The sequence below is a fragment of the Oryzias latipes genome, chromosome 15, assembly GCF_002234675.1.
Source record: "Oryzias latipes chromosome 15, ASM223467v1".
Classification (NCBI taxonomy): domain Eukaryota; kingdom Metazoa; phylum Chordata; class Actinopteri; order Beloniformes; family Adrianichthyidae; genus Oryzias; species Oryzias latipes.
The window spans coordinates 7,935,986-7,948,521 of record NC_019873.2 but is presented as its reverse complement, the minus strand read 5'-3'; the positions used below and the strand labels follow the sequence as shown (position 1 = coordinate 7,948,521).

The 12,536-nt window shown below is 39.7% G+C and overlaps 1 long non-coding RNA gene across 2 annotated transcripts in view; it reads right to left on the bottom strand.

The window, feature by feature from the left end:
• Nucleotides 1–9,523: 9,523 nt before the first annotated feature.
• LOC110016489 overlaps nucleotides 9,524–12,536 on the bottom strand; it is a 130,119-nt gene continuing 127,106 nt past the window's right edge. The window contains exons 4-5 of one of the 2 annotated variants that reach the window (XR_002874789.1): nucleotides 9,970–10,088; nucleotides 9,524–9,891 (exon numbers count right to left, since the gene is read on the bottom strand). This is a non-coding gene — a long non-coding RNA (uncharacterized LOC110016489). The remainder of the gene's footprint in view (nucleotides 9,892–9,969; nucleotides 10,089–12,536) is intronic. The other variant, XR_002874790.1, reaches the window with a different exon arrangement.

Below are 12,536 nucleotides of genomic sequence, written 5' to 3'. Positions count from 1 at the left end.
GAAAATAGAGTGACAACACAAAAGGTAAATATTAAGAAACGTTTACTGGTATGTTAATTAAATGACACCTTCCAAGACCTAAAGCTCATTATGTGACAAACTGATATAATCCCATCTCCTTTACTGTACTATCCAATCTAACCTCAAATTTCAGTCAAAATGAAAAAATACAAGAGCGCCTTGGCCTGCGTCTTGAGTGACATAGCCGGATGTAACAGAGAATCGGGCAGTTTTTCAAAATAAAACATCTTTCAGATTCCGAAATAAATAAAACGGAAGGAATGCAAGTTATTTATTCTTTCTGGGCGGCCCGGTACCAAATGACCCATGGACCGGTACCTGCCCGTGGCCCGGGGGTTGGGGATGGCTGATCTAGAGCACTTTACAAATGGATTTAAACCACACGCAAATTTGTGTTTTTTTATTTTTATTTCTAGCAGTTTATATATACAATTTTTATTTTTACAAATCTCTGTGTTACGCATTATAACTCATCAAAGGGGCATTGCACAGTTTCTTTTTTGAATAGCATAGTTAGTAATTTACAATCAAAACAGTCCTTCAGATAATTGTACATCATGTTTAAAAAAAAATCAAGAAATTAAGGGTTCAAAACAAGAGTTTTTTTGTAGTTCTTTGACAAATGTCAAGTTTTAAAATCATGTACATTTACAAGTCTGTTCTAAAAAAACGTTTAATATCGACATGGAATACATTTTCAACTTAAATAGTTTGTTTTGCAAAATATAAATAAAATAATGCATCAAGGCTGTCAAAAGAAAGCAAGGGGCAGTTGGAGCTGGCTTTGATAGGAAAGAGTGCGTAAACTACTACACACACAGCTCTTCAAAAAACTAAAACATGAGTCCTCAAGAGTCTTCGGTGTAGAAAAACCCATGTTGATCTAAATTCAGCAAAACAGGCTCTTTTTGGGTTTACATGGACCACTTCCTCCAGCTGATTACTGGTTTTGCTTGTCCAGACTGTTTAGGTCAGTTTTTATTACCACCACACACACCATCAGAGTTAAATTTGATGTACAGAAAGAGACGGAATGATTTGTGCCAAGCCAAAATGCCAATTTTTTTGTTTTGTTTTTTCCACAGACACAGGTTTGAATCAACTTCAATTCTGTGGTTGGTGGTGTTTGCGTGAGATCTGAACATGTTTCAAAAGGCAGTTTTTCCTCTCTAAACCCCGTCTGCTGTTGTGGCTCTTTTGTATCTATTAGAAGAGGTGATCATTTTACTCGGTAATAGAGTACAAATGTTTATCAAACTTTTCAGACAGTTTTAAAAAATGTACATAAATGACTCATAAATGTGTGATGTGGAAAAATATATTTTCCAATGGCTTTTTTCAGTATTTTGGCTTTTTCTCGTATTTTATGGAGCTGCTAGTGACTGACAACAACCTTTAACCTCTTATCTTATAAGAAATAGTTATTATTATTAATAAATATTTCTGATATGGCAATAGTTGCATTTAATGCACAACGTGTGCATCAAATGCTGTTTCCTTTTATTCCCTTACAATGTTATTTTGTTTAATAAAAAATATGTCCACAACTGCAAATATGTTAAAGAGAACTTATTCCTTGTTTTGAAACAACTTTGCATCTACTTTAGTGAAATGGTTGTGATGTATTTTTATGTTTGGGATAAAAAATACACCCAGCAGTATCCTAGAAACAATGGAAAACGTTGGTAAGATTTGTAATAAAGAAATGTTTATACATTTTTTTTATTTAGATAAGTTGCATGTAAAGTGTCTCCTTTCATGTAAGTAATATTTCAGTTGTTATTGTCAGTTTGGTTCTTAGCTAAAGAATCTTGGCAAACTTTAGTTTCACTAAGAACTATTTTATCCAGCAATGAATTCAATCAAATCTGTTGGTGATGCTCAGAATTGAAGCGTAAATGGTGCAGTTTAAGTTCACAAAAATAAAAAAAGACCAGTTTAAGGGGTTTAAAGTTACCAGTTTTCCAACTTAAACCCTTTTTCATCACCTTTTTATCTAAAAAAAATACCAAGACATGATTAAGATTTTTTTACACGCATCGTGGTTTACAAAATAGACATTTTCAAGTCAATTTTAAGTTCTATAATCACCCTCCTGCCCCCCCCCACACACACCTCTAACATCCCTCTCTTTTTTTCCCTCCTTTCCTTCTCCGACCAGTCCAACGCAAAAATATTACAAATATGATTAAGATGGATAAAATTGGCCTAGATTACAAAAGAGGTTTATTCAAACATACCTCTGGTGTCTCAGAAGATTCATAACCCCAGTGGTAACAGTAAAATTGTCACGGTGCCTCTGTCAGCTACTCCCCCCCCCCCCCCCCCCCTCTCTGCTCTGGACGCGACCAGCTGGTTCCACTCACCTCATCAGCATGCAGCCTTCTTAAGGAGATCCTGGATCAGCATTCAATGCCAGTTCGTTGTTCCTCTACAGAAAAAACCTCCACGGGTGCTCCTCTGGGCGCAGTCCTGGGATCCAGCTCCAACTGAGCTCTCTGGTTTCTGCCTCAAGACCCTCCAGCCTTCCGCGCCTACACATCAAGATCCTTCTTACCTCAAGTCTACTCATTCACTGGCTGTGAATTAAATCTCTTCTACTTACCTTACCATTCTTTGAGTTTTCTTCCGGGTTTCAGCATTTGGGTCTGCCAAATCTCACGAGATCATGACAAAAATATGTCCAACACAAGAAGCCTTTAGCTGTCATCTGTTTGCTGAGCTGCTGGACAGGACAAGTAAAAAAAAAAAAGAACAAAATAATTGACATATTTTGCAAAACTGCAATGAAAACACTTTTTTTTCTATTTGAGTCACGCGACCAACAACCAGAAGGTCATGCGCTTCTTGGTAGAAACTGGCTGCACAGCGGGTGCCACTAGAGGTCCTACATTGAGCGTATCATACGTATCATAGGGGTGACAGTGGCTCAGGTGGTTGAGCCGGGTTGGCGGTTCGATCCCCGCCCCCACCAGCCAAAATGTCATTGTGTCCTTGGGCAAGACACTTCACCCTCCTTGCCTCCAGTGTGGCTCCACTGGTGTGTGGATGTGCATGAATGATCCTGGTGATGGTCAGAGGGGCCGTAGGCGCGAAATGGCAGCCACGCCTCTGTCAGTCTGCCCCAGGGCAGCTGTGGCTACAACCGTAGCTTACCATCACCAAGTATGAATGAGGAGTGAATGAATAATGGACATAATGTAAGCGCTTTGGGTGTCTTGAAAAGCGCAGATAAATCCAATCCATTATTATTATTATACCAAATTATTGGATTCACATCTTCTCTCTAAAGTCCCCAACCACCATTTCCCAAAATTGCTTCATCCGTAAATGCTCCCACGTGTGTAAGGAGCTCGCTGTTACATGGCCTGAATAAGACGCCGGCGTCTCCTTTGATAGATGATGATGAGCCTCATTTCAGTGGCAGAAATGTGATTGTATCTGCTGTAAATCAAAGTATTGTTTACATCTGTCGCCATGTTTTTGAATGACTTATCGTTTGAATTTTTTTGTGTTTATTTGCATAATTAGGATTTAATGGCAACAGTGCAATTGGAAATTACTGTAGTTTTTTTTTGTCATTGGGATCAAAAATCCACAATGCATACATTTACACTTCTTTCAATCTCGAACAACAATGGAGCGGACTATGAATAAAGAGGACTGCCAAGATCAAAGAAGCTGCCGTTGTTTTGCATTCTGTATAGGATAAGAGTAAAAGTCATGGAAAAAAAATGTCCTCCTAAAGAGATGAGTCATAGTTTTTTGTTTGCCAAACATAACAATTGCAATTTTTTTCTTCTTGAATATCTGAGCTACGTCTTAATGTGTTGGTCCTCATTTAACAAGCACGGCTACTGTAAGAGCTCGCAGTCACCCTGCGAGATTTTGCTCCATGGCAGCACCTGGAGTACATGATGATTCCATCACAGCAGAGTTTGCTTAAGACCCCATTAGAATCAAAATGGTGACAATCTAGTTAATAAAGGCTAATTCATTACAACATCAGAAGGGACCATTAACAATAACAGGATGAGACAGAAGGAGCTGCGGAGCAGGCGGAGAGACACAGACGGGCCGCTTTATGATACCAAGGTCAAAGTCAAAGCACTTTCTACAGGTAAAAATTATAATTTTATCACACTTTAATGCAAACTTTCTTTCAGTCTGTATAGAAATCCAATGATACTGCATCTCTGATCATCTTTTGCTCTATATTAAAACATTTCCAGTGATCTTTTAAATATGAATATGTGTTTTATTTTGCTAAATCAAAAATCTGTCGTTTTCTAGGACAGTTTTTGCAGAGCGACAGTAGCTTAGTAGAAATTCCTCTTTTAGTCGTGGGCGCAACAGTTGGCACAGAGTAAGCCTCTCCCCATTTCCCATCATCCATCAGTTTACACGCTCTACTGCAAGCTCACAGCGCCTGTGTCCGGGCAGAACCCACTGCCCCACAGTTAAGTTCACTTGTTATATTTCTTTGAATAAACCATTTATTTTATTTCACACATTACACAACGAAATGGAATTGTGCACACACTTAGTTAATTTTGTTTTGAGTAATTCTTTTCTTTTGAGTTCTGTCTGAGGCCTGATACTGGGGCAGAGGCAGGAGCTAGAAAACTTCCTGGTGTGGCAGTGGGAGGAGCTGAAGAAGTTCCTGATGAAGTGGCAGTGGGAGGAGCATGGACAACTTCCTGAACACTTCCATCTGGAGATGATGGAGGGAGAAGACAAAGTTTATTCTTATGTTGAATCATTGTTTTTATTTTCTGAAATATTTTAAACTTGTATTGAAGTATAAGCTCATTTTATAGTTAAAGGATTAAATTACAAGTAATTTTAGTTAATATTTAGGTTTTGAATGTTTTGTGTTTGTGGTTCCCTCCCTATTGTGTCATTGGTCTGATCAGCCAGTATAAAATCTCCCTAATGTTTCCTGTTGGTGGGTCAGTTTTGGTTCAGTTGGTTTGAGCTTTTGTTATTGATTCTCTCAGTTACATTTTTGTTGAGTTCACCAGATTTTAGTTTAGGCCCATGCCATTTTTGTGTTGGGTAAAATAAAACACCTGATTTGAAGATCTTTTTTTTGGTCCTGTGGCTCAATCTCTGCCAAGCGGACCCTGACACCGTCACACTTCCAACCTGACATTACTGGAGCAACAAATATGGTGAGCAATACCGAAGCTATCCAGCCGTGCAGTTTTAAACCAGATGGCAGCTCAAACGAGAAAAAACAACACAAACTTACATGTATTTAGTCATCACAACAGTTCATCAGAATGGAACGGAAGATGGTGGCCCGCCATACGTATTTTCTACGTCACAAATGAGATCTTTCCTTTTTTCATCTGCTCATGATTTACAATGATTTGAATAAAGATATACTCAGAAAATCATATTGTGTGCTGAAGTTTCTTTATATACTGTATGTCCTCCATCATCAGAAAAATGGCACAAAACACGATTTTTACGAGAGTGGATCTTTAATGTTAAAGGACCGATTTCTCAAAATAAACTCTTATAAATATGAACATTTTGTGAAGACCGTGTGTTCTGATTATTAAAACTTGTAGGATTTAAAAAAATGAATTGTTCCAATTGTTCTAATGCAATGCATTGTGGTCTATTTTTGCCTGTCTAGTGACCATCAACGAACGTAGGGTTTTGTAGAGACTTCTGGGAAATTTATTGGGCACTGGATTTTAGAATTGTAGATTCGCACGGCTCTACAATATTTGGACACAACCTAAGATTTAATTTGAATTCATCTTGTTCTAATGTCACATAAAGGCTTGCTGAAGTTTAGCAGAAGCTTAAAGGTTGTTTTAAGCCCCAAAATCATCCAGTCTTATTTTATCTGAGTTTATTCACAACACTTATGGAAGTTTGCCTTTTTATATTTAATTATGTGTCATGTGCTTGTCTTTCAAATGCTTGTTTTTATTCATTGCTGACCAACTTGTGGAATTTTGTGCAACTAACTGCTAAAAATGAATCAAGTTGCATTTGTGACCTAAACTGAAAATGGTTTGAAAAGAAAAAGGAATAATCTTAAATTAAATCTGATCAACAGCAAATCATTTTTCTCTTTGGCTTACATTGTGCTTTCTTCTCTGTACCATTAACGCACTTCCCACAAAGTACTAATGCTCCTTATGTGTATTGATGTACACCATTGACAAGTCAATTTAATTTACCTTAGGAAAATGGTTAGTGTTTTTATTAGGTTAATTAGCCAGCACCCTGAGGGAGTTGTGGGATGATCAAGATAAGAGATGAATTCAGTGCTCTGCTGTAACACTAACCAGAGCTATTATCTTGTTAGAGTTAAAACAGATTCAAAAACATAAACCACAGGCGGAAATTCTCGATTTAAACTTTTAAGGGTTTTTCTTTTATTATTATTTTTTAGCAAAAGTTAACATTTCCGACACCTGTAACTCTACCCAACAAAAATAGTACATAATGTTTATTTCTCCCTAAAAAATAATGCAACTATCCTGTTTTTCAATGATTAAAAAACGTTTCGCCCAGCTGTAAATTTAGTTTTTGTTAATTGAATTTTTAAGCCTCATCTAACGACAGCAGAGAATCAGAATAGTTATGTGACAAGAGCTCGGCAAAATATGTTTGCCATAAAACTCAGTCATTCATCTTTTAAGCCCGTTTTTGTCCCTTTCGGGGTCACAGGCCTGCCAAGGCCTATCCCAGCCACTCATGGGCGAAGGCAGGGTAGACCCCGGACAGGTCGCCAGTCTGACGCAGGGCAGCCGTTAAACTGAAAAATAATTCACTTTTAATACTGAACTTCCAAAAAGTTGCAACATCTCACCTGGAAGCCTGCGAGTAGCTCCTTTGCTTACAGGAAAGACAGAGCGGTGGATAGAAGCAAAGAGTGGAGCGGCAATAAAAAAAGAGTTTGTACAACAGCGAAAAAAAGAAGAAAAATGTCAGCAAGATGATCCTCCTGGGTAATAAAACCTCCATGGAGGTTCAGAGAAGATTTTCAGACCAAAGGAGCAACAGAAGGAGTTACTTCTGGCGAGAAAAAGTAACGTTTTAGGAGCTGAATTTCCCGGTAAATTTTTCTGGATGTATCATGCCTTGGCTAGCCCGTCTTTACTCTCAAATACTTATGAGAGAAATTTCTCAGTGTATGAGAGAAATATCATTAAAATGTAAGTTACATTATTTTTGACTTATTAAGTCATATTTTTATATAAGCATATATTAACGTTTTTTCAGGATAAGCTATGCTTTGAAATGAATAGTAGTTTTCTTCAAGCTTCCTGTCTGCTGTGAGATTCTGTGGGCTGGAGCTGATGAGGGCTGGAGGGCCAAAGAAGGAGAACATGTGGGGATGCCGGTGGTTCTGGTCATGTGGTCAGAGACCAAAGCTGTTCACCACATCAACAACGGTAGAAAACAGATGCAGAGACTGATGGAGTCCTTCACCCACTGAGCTTCCGCCCCAGACACATCCCAGGTGTCCAACCACCTCTAAATACTGGAAACCCATCACCAGGGGAAATCTTTTCCCACTGATGCTGTAAACTCTGCTCCATAAGTAATCCCTGGAAGTGTCAGACTTGTGATGTTGGCCTATGCCTGCAGCCAGACAGAAACTGTCACTGGCAGCATCACCAAGGCCTTTAAGGAGCCAAGGTGGAGAGAACGGCCCAGTGTGATCCAAAATTGCCTGTAGATATTTTAAAATGTAATGTTTTTGAACATCTAGAGACAAAGATAAGGATATTTAGGTGTAAGCAGTTTTATACTTGTCCGGTTTAAACTTTAAACATGCAAAACCTGTAGTTCATATTCAATTGCACTCTTTTTCTCACTAAAACTCTTAAAATCAAATTTTGTGTTTATTTCATTTTAAATGATTTTTACACTCTTATGACATGGAGTATATTGTGAAATACTGATAGATACTGAAAATTACATGTTTTCTGGAATAAGGGGCAAATGCATTCATTAACAGGGCATTCTCTGACCCTTAATAATACATTTTATTTCAAGCGCCTTTCAGGTCACCCAAGGTCGCTGTACAAGGTAAAAAATAAGAAAAACAGAATAAAACATCAAGAAATTAACAGAGTAAAACCTAAATAAAGATAAACATCAATTTCAGGGAAACCCAGGGTTTCCCTGAAATCAGGGAAACCCTGGGTTTTCCGTTTCAGATTGGGAGGTTTGTTAAACCAGAGAAAGCAGAGTAAGTCAAACCCGTTTCTGAAAGAGAGGTAACTTATACTCGGAGTCAGTGTCCATGGTTACTTGCGCTGTGAACCTAACCTGGTCGGGAGCAGGTTTTATTCCCTAAACTCAAGGTTTCTGCCGGTCCCCTCCCCTTTTTAAAGACGAAGCGGTATTTTTTGCTTTAACCTTCATTGCCCAGATTTCCGTCACACAGAGACAAGTGACAAGAATGGCTTGTCCTTGTCCCAATAGACCAGGAGGCTGCATTAATTCGTAGAGAATTACATTTACGTCGTGCGAGGATTTTGAGACCTAGACTCGATTTTTTGTCATTTCCCCATATGTTTTTGTTTGAGCATTACCGTTTGCGTTGCAGTCAATTACATATATACAATGAAAACAACATTAGATATGTATTGCTATGTAGATGTTTCATATGTCAAATATTGTCAACAAAGCCTACATCCATCACATGCTCAAATTTGACCTGATTGAATTATGTTTTTATACTTCATTTTTAGCTGCTGCAATGTTCTTTTAATTCCTGCAGGACTGCATCAGAGACATTGAATTAGATTAATGTAACAATTACTTTTAGGAAACACAATTTGCTAGTACTGCTTACTTTCTTAATCCCATATAAACCTATACCACTTGATCAATACAAGGGTAGACAAAAGTTCACTTTTAAAAACACAATTGCATGTATTAATATTAAACTGACCAACGTTTGCAAGAGGGGAAGGTTAATAAAAAAAGTCCTCTAAACATTATCGACATTAAATGCATTCCCCCCCCCCCCCCCCCCCCCCCGATTGGTTCTGTACACTGTGCAGCATTTCATGCAATCACACCAGGAATAACACTTCAAAAGTACACTTAAATATCGCCATTTTTTATTTCACACCTTACACTATTTAAAAAGTTGTTACAGCCAATATTTTATAACAATGATTTAAATGCAAACTTAGGCATTAACTTGAGCAGCTATGTTTTCCCACGCTAACTGTCTCTGTTTTGCAGATGTAGTGGTGTTGCTTGTCTTCCGGAATATGCGCTCATATTCACTGTAACTCTGCAGCGGCACGTCAAGTTCAGCTGGCGAAAAATATGCAGACCTCTTTTTTTCCACGGTTGCCATGGTGACTCGTAATATCTGCACTCCATTGATAATGGCTTCTTAGAGTCGCGGTGCGGACGCTTACCTCCGAATCAGTCCACTCAGAATTGATTGACCTAACTCCGATCAGCTTCTCTGAAACAGAAAACTCAGAGTTGTTAATCTCTCGATTGACCAACTCAGAGTTCAAGTTTAACCTCAGAGTTGGTTGAACCTCCTTTCTGAAACAGGCCCCTGATCACGTGATGGACCCAGATGCTGTAACCCGGAAGGAAGAGACAGGTAAGTGGTAAGTAAGTAATTAGTCATATTTTGTAGGAGCCAGCGGATCTTGGAGTGGGACGTGGCTTGGAGCTTGACGAGGATTCTTGGCAAAGGTGAGTACGGAGATCTTAGCTGTGGCGTGACCGGAGTACTCGGCTGTGGCGTGACTGGAGATCTTGACAGTGGCGTGGCTGGAGTTCTTGAGGAACGTTGAGGGGTTCAGCTTCTGCTCGAGGTGGATGAGGACTCGGGTGACTCTTGTGGGAAAGGCAGACCTGAAGCACAGCAAAACAAGGTAAGCGAAGCAAAACTTGACATAGAGGGCCAGCCGTGGCATGAGGTGAGGTAAGCACCATCAGGGTTAAAGAACTGGTGAAGAATGCTTGAGGTGAGTCTCCTTAAATAGCAGGTGAGGCGATGAGGTGAGTAGTCACAGCTGCGAGTCTGGAGCAGAGCTGGGAGGGGGAGAAGTCTGACAGGCCACCATGACAAAGACATAAAAACAGGACAAAAAACAGGATAGAAAAACAGACAAATGAAGTTGTGTTAGCTGAATGGATTAACTGAATGATTGTTTGAGGAGATGAGTCTTGTGTTTGGATTTGAACAGTGGCAGAAAGTCAGGATTGGATAATTTTGGAGGAAGAGAATTCCATAGCTGGGTTGCGGAGCGATTGAAAGCTCCTCATGGTGGCAAGACGGCAGGTGGGACATGGGGTTGGAGAGAGGAAGAGGAGCGGAGAGATCTGGAGGGAATGGAATGTGAAGAAGATCAGATATGTAGGGTGGAACCAGGTTATGGAGTGCTTTGAAGGTTATGAGGAGAATCTTGAAACTAATCCTTGTCAAACTAATCCTGATGAAACTAATTCCCACTGTAAGTTTTGGAGAATTGGTGTGATGTGGTGGGATAACAGAGTCCAGGGGCCTCATTATTAAAACTTTGCGTAGGATTTGCGTCAGAAGTGGCGTACGGATGAAACATAGGACGTGCGTGCGCACAGAAATATTCGGATTTATAAAACCGTGTGCACGCACATCCCACGGATCTTTCCCTTAATAAATCACAATCAATTCTAAATGTAGCGCAGCTTTTGCGGCTTTATGACACGCCCATAGTTGCCCATAAATAGTCCGTGAAACGCCCACAATTAATATTCATTGATTGCGAAACCATGGCAAACACCGAAAGGAAATGAAAAAAAACGTAACTTCACTCAATGGGAAGTAGAAGTTATCGTTGGCGAGGTGGAAAAGAGGAGAAAAGTGTTGTTTGGAGGGCACAGTGTGGGCATTACTAATGCCAAAATGGCACTTGAGTGGCAAACGGTGGCAGACGCCGAAAATGCTGTAGCCTCACAACCTCGGACCGTGGCCGAAATAAAAAAGAAATGGTCAGGCATCAAAGTCGAGGCAATAAAACGTCTAGCGCTCCATCGCCAGAGTGTGTCAGCCACCCGTGGCTAGCACACTCTGGCACACCGTGACACAGGCACGGCGTGGTTCCTCCGAGTGCTCCTCTGTAACGCGGGGCCCAAAAGCCCGCAGAGGTCAAACAGGACGGCTCGAGGAAGTCGGAACCGGCTCATAAGCCACTCGTCCTCGTTTCGTTTGCCAGCAAGTCTTCTTGCTGTCTAAAGATGCGTTCTCTCCGAATTCTTCCATTTGCCACATCTTCTAAGAGTGCAAGATCAGCCATTGTGCGTCATTACGCATTGTGATGGGGGATTTTATTTCCATCCATTTAACTGCATCTGACAAGCTACAGATGTTGGTAATAATCGACGTGGAAATGGGAAATTGATCAGCGCAAATGTAATTTGTTGTTGCTTTCTGAATGGTTGAGACATACGCCATACATGGTTTTATCAAGAATAAAACAAACTAAAGGCATATGCATGAGTACCATAATTCCGTAGCTTATGAAGAAATGTTTTATTATGAAAACAACTTTCCCCAGTGGACAATTAGTGCGTCTATCTATCTATCTATCTATCTATCTATCTATCTATCTATCTATCTATCTATCTATCTATCTATCTATCTATCTATCTATCTATCTATCTATCTATCTATCTATCTATCTATCTATCTATCTGCACCTATATCTGCTCCGCCAGATGGACACAATGACAAAAATATCAGTTTTGTACATTATTTCGTTCTGTTAACTATATTATTTATGAGGATGAATTGCACAACATGCCAATATTGCAGAACATATTTCACTTTTCTTTCTGCAAATATGTGTTCATTTGAATTTCTGTTGTAATTTTCGTTTGATTTTTTTTTTTTTTGTTTCACTGCTGATCGATCAAACGGGTGTTCGTGTAGGCTGTTAATTGTAAGACTTGCTTTGTGAAGTCTTCATGTTATTTCTGAGAGGCAGTATTGTCATTTTCACTTTCACGTGTTTCTTCCATCTGCCGACGGTGTCGCCATTTCTCATTTCACCCGTTTTTGTGCGTACGCCTGGGTCAGAGCTTGCGTGAAGGACCGCACATTTTCCCGTCAAGTTTGCTTTTTATAAATATCAATTATTGTGTAAAGAGTGGCGTACGCCTTCTTTTGTGCATACCCAACGTTTATAAATGAGGCCCCTGGTGATTATGCGGGCTGCAGAGTTTTGGAGAAGCTGCAGTTTCTTGAGAGTTTTATTGGGCAAACCAAACAGGAGGGAATTACAATAATCGATTCGAGAAGTGACAAGACTATGAACAAGTACAGCAGTTGTATGAGGAGTGAGAGAAGGGCGGAGACGAGATATATTGCGGAGATGAAAGTAAGCAGAACGGGTGATGTTATTAATATGAGATTGAAAAGAAAGTGAGCTGTCGAGGACGACACCCAGTCTCTTGACCTGAGGGGTGGGAAGGACAGAGATGTCGTTGATAGAGATGGAGAAGCTATTGGATTTGGA